At 39.0% G+C, this 4,497-nt stretch overlaps 1 protein-coding gene across 2 annotated transcripts in view; it reads left to right on the top strand.

Moving 5' to 3' along the window:
- Nucleotides 1–1,901, top strand: part of LOC104861516 (histone H2A type 1) — a 3,332-nt gene extending 1,431 nt beyond the window's left edge. The window contains exon 2 of one of the 2 annotated variants that reach the window (XM_010622998.3): nucleotides 12–1,901. The gene's annotated coding sequence lies outside the window, so the exon portion shown is untranslated. Of the gene's footprint in view, nucleotides 1–8 lie in introns of both variants that reach the window. The other variant, XM_010622999.3, reaches the window with a different exon arrangement.
- Nucleotides 1,902–4,497: the final 2,596 nt, after the last annotated feature.

Here is a 4,497-nt window from a genome sequence, read left to right as displayed (position 1 = left end):
AATCCAAGCAGAATCTGATTCCTGTGGATACATCTTTCCAGATGCCCTGTGTTCTTGTGGCAACCTCTACTTCCCCACCTTGCCCCAGCAGCCATTCTGAAAAGGAAAATCTTTGAGAATCTTGGCACTTGGTGAAGGCAAGAAAAACCAGGAACCACCTTGACAAACACATATTAGAATTCTGAGGCATTTTTTAAACAACGTGATTGTAAAGTCTGAGCTGAGAATCATCAGACTGGGGGGAAGCCTGGCTTCAAAGTGTCCTCCTAGTCTGGGTCATCTGTGAGGACCATGTTCTTTCAGCCTAGCATTTCACGTATGTGGAAGAACTTGGGGGTTTTAGGTCAAAATTACTTCATATGAGGCTTGGGATCCTTTTCATTTACTTGCCAATCTGCCCCTCAGTTCTCACACTCCCTAGTTGTGTGGCCTGGGCCTAGTTAGTTACTTCACTTCTCTCTGCTGCCATCCCTTGTATCTTTAGTCACCTTGCTATGAGAAAAACCCAGTTAAGCAGTGTGGGTTTAGAAATCAGAACAGGCTGCTCAAGAGAGATGGTGTGTTGCATGTTTACTGTGTAAGACACGGTTCTGTGTGTTTCCAGCATATGGATTCATTTCATCTATTTTAGAGGTGGGTTCTATCCCTATAACAGATTTAATGGTGAGGAAACAGAAACAGTTAAAAGATTTAAGTCCCAATATCAGGAATGTAGATTTTATGCTGGTGATTATTTCGTAATCATTCCTCCCTTTGAAAGGAAAGTCAGAAAAATGGAAACAAAAACAATAAAATCAATATGCAGTGTGTGAACTTTATCCACATACTAGAAAGTTTCTGATGCCATACTAAACTCTTAAGAGTTTAAGGTAAGGAGGGTTGATTTGCCCCAGATCTACATAAAGAGGTAAATCTTTACAAAGCATTAGCACAGTGAAACAAGGAAGAAAAAAACAGGCCAATAGCTGCTTGATTTAGGTGTGGTAAATGAAACAAAGCAACTTGGTATGGTAGGAGATGGCTTTCTAAGGTCTATAGACTTGATAAACTGACTTATTATGCTAAATAAGGAAAAGAGATTGGGAAGACTAGGTTTGAATTCTCCTCTGGACTCCAATAACAAAACTTTTTATTTGATTAGTATTGAATGATAACATTTAGTAGTGAATGATACTTTGCTCACCAGAATGTTTTAATATTGGCAAAACCTCCATAAAGTAAAGGACCCCATCTTGTTAAATTGTAGATAATCAGCATAGATCCTCTTCCACCTTAATTAATACAGGGACACTGAGTAAATGTTGAGCTCTGTGAATCCCTGGCTAGGCAGTCAGGAAGCCCTTTGTCCTACAAAGTCAGCTTCTCACCAGGAAGACATTAAATACACATCAGACTTAAGCTGCCAAAAAAACACATTTGTTTTCCAATAGAAAGTGCCTTCTAATTATTTTGCATTGAGGAGCTCTTTGGGGTGCTTCAAAGAAACACAAAATGCCAGTTCATCACTTATTACCTAAGGGGAACAGTAAGATCCTTCCCTCAAGCAAAGGACACCCCTCACAGCTATGTCCTAATTCCCCATTTCCAACAAACTTCTTTACTTTGTAGTTTGAAATGTCACTATTTCTACCTGAAAGCCCTGGTTACTTCAGGAGGAAATTCTCTAGTTGACAACAAACTCTGCATAGTTTCAGATGGATTCCAGCCCTTGACCTGGTCTCCATCCAGCTTCCCTCAAGGGTCCTGTGGAAACTAATTTGGGCCAAGTTCGTGAGAATGCTATACACGGGACTCCCAGTTGCTGAAGGTACCTAACACCAGAGACAAATGTTCATCTCAGATTTACCTGAGCTTTAAGGGTGTATAGAATCACCTGGGTGCATAAGTTACTGCATCCTAAACTAAGTTGTAATAGACTTTTAAATATTGAAATAATGTATGTATCAATAAACTTTCCTTTACTCTGTCATTATTGCTTATTTTGTTTTTCTGTATCATTTGAATTCTTTTCTATAGGTATGAAGTTTCACAACTAGTTGTAAAATATATATGTATTTTACAGTTGGATTTAGGTTGACCTCTAAAGGATTGTCATGTGTTGATCCTAAGTTGTAATTATAAATGTACATGTTCCTATTAAGTATAATACATTTGTATTAGAAAATTATTAGGAATGCAATTAAGAAAACTAAGAGTTCACAAATAGCCAGAGGATTCTCTCCTCTTTAGTTTAACCCAATACCTTAATATTGTACCAACCAAGTAAGAGGAATTTCATGAGGAAATCTAAGGGACAGAAATCTCTTCTATTTATACCTAGAAAGGTATTGTTAACAAACATAAATCTATTTTAAAAAATAATAAGGGTAACCATTTTACCTCCATAAGGAACTGGAATATGGCATGTAAATTTCAAAATAAAATGTACTAGCAGGCAATGAATTAGTGTAGTCATATTTTTTGTTAAATCAGACCTTAATTGGACTTAATTGTATTTATTGTTGTTGTAGTTTGGGCAGGGTGAGAAAACACATTTCTCAGGATTTAGAACCCATGTGCATTGCTTATAGTTGAAGCTCTTTCTGAGAAATAAGTGTGCTGAGCTCCATGATCTACACTGCGTCTGCTGCTAGTTCGGGCTTTTACCAAATACTTCACTATTTGTTTTAGTCTGTTCAGACAGCTATAGCAAAATGATGCAGATTGGATAGCTTACACAATGTAAATATATTTTCTCACAGCTTCTAGGGTGTGGAAGTTCAAGACTAAGATGCTGCATGGTTGGTTTCCCATGAGGCTCTATTCCTGGCATCTAGGTGGCTGGCATCTCCCAGTGCTCACCTGCCTTTCCTCAATGAGGGAATGAGTGAGGGCTCTCATGACTCTTATTACAAGGGCATAAACTCTACAGAATTTGGACTCCATCCTAACCACTTTCTTTACCCCTGATAACTTTCTTTTTCTTTTTTTCTTTTTGGTACCGGGGATTGAACTCAGGTCCTTGCGCTTGCGAGGCAGGCCACCGAACAGCTGCGCTAAATCCCCGGCCCTACCCCTGATAACTTTCTAAAGGACCTGCCTCCAAATAGCTGTCACATTGGGGTTTAGAGCTTCAACATATGAATTAGGGGAGCACAAGTCAGCCTGTAGCATATCCTCCCAGAGCAAAGAAATGCATGTCTGTCTCATGCAAAGTGCATTCATTTCATCCCAACAGATCCCAAAATTTTATCCCATTCCAGCATCACTTCTATAGTCCAGAGTATCATATGTATCATCTAGTATACAAGTGAAGCTCATGGTACAATTCATCCTGAGTGAAAATTTCTTTCTAGCTGTGAACCTCTAAAATAAGACATGTTTTATGCTTCTAAAATACAATTATGGAATAGACCTTGTCTAAATCTTTCCATCCCAAAGGGACAGATAATAAGTAAAAGATGATGGATCCTTCGTAAGTCCATGAACTGGTGGACAAAGCCCATTAGCTCTTTTATCTAGATAATAAGCCTCCTTGGTCCAATATCCTGTCATTGAGGCCTACTAGGTGGCAGTGGCACCCATGGCTCTTTGTGCATCCTGCCTCTTCTTTGCTGACCCTGCTCCTCTGGTTTGCAGTGCGTGCTCCTGAGCAGCTCCTTAGGAACTGGCCCCTGTATGGCTCTGCAGGGTAGAGGTAGAGCAGCTTTCCTCCAATCCTACCCCTCCACCCTGTCTGCCCGCTCAGAGCCTGAGGTGGAAGTGAAAGGCCCAATGGTCTCTACATTGCCTTTGAATCCCTTCTTCCCTTCTTCTTAAGGATAGTACACATTCATAGCTGGAAAGCTGTAGTCTTATCCTCTAGAATTGAAACAGCCTGACAACCCTCCTTCCTTCCTTCCTTCCTTCTTGCCTTCCTTCCATGTTTAGCTTAAAGTAGCAGTGTCTCTGCTGGCATCTCATCTTTCTTTTGAGCTTCTGCTGAGATGGCTGATTAAATCCCTAATCCCACCCAGGATGTTTCTATTAAATGGTTACTAAACTGTACCTCTTTAAGAACAGCTTTCTCAATATAGATGAGGTATAGATATCTCATCTATATTGAGAAGATAGATAAGATAGATATAGCTAATAGATATTATAGATGTATTATATAGATATATATATATAATATAGATAAGATAGATAATATAGATAAGCTGACAGTTTTCTGAATCTCCAAGCTGTAGTTCCTTTTATTTTAACAATTCCTCATTCTCCTCTTTCCTCTAGCATTTTACTATAAGAAATAAATGGAAGCCAAACTACACTTTCCAAACTCTGCATGGAAATCTTCTCTCTGAACATCCATTTTATTGCTTGTAAGTTCTGTCTTCCATAAAGCAATAGAATACAGATCAGCCAAGTTTGTGCCACTTGTTAGCAAGAATATCTTTCCTTTAGTTTCTGACAACCTGTGCCTCACTTCCAAAACCTCATAAGAATGGTCTTTAATGCTCATACTTGAACCAACATTTT

The sequence above is a fragment of the Fukomys damarensis genome, unplaced genomic scaffold, assembly GCF_012274545.1.
Source record: "Fukomys damarensis isolate Sample0158 unplaced genomic scaffold, DMR_v1.0_HiC HiC_scaffold_10, whole genome shotgun sequence".
NCBI classification, from domain to species: domain Eukaryota; kingdom Metazoa; phylum Chordata; class Mammalia; order Rodentia; family Bathyergidae; genus Fukomys; species Fukomys damarensis.
The sequence above is the reverse complement of the archived record's forward strand: the minus strand, read 5'-3'. Positions and strand labels throughout refer to the sequence as shown.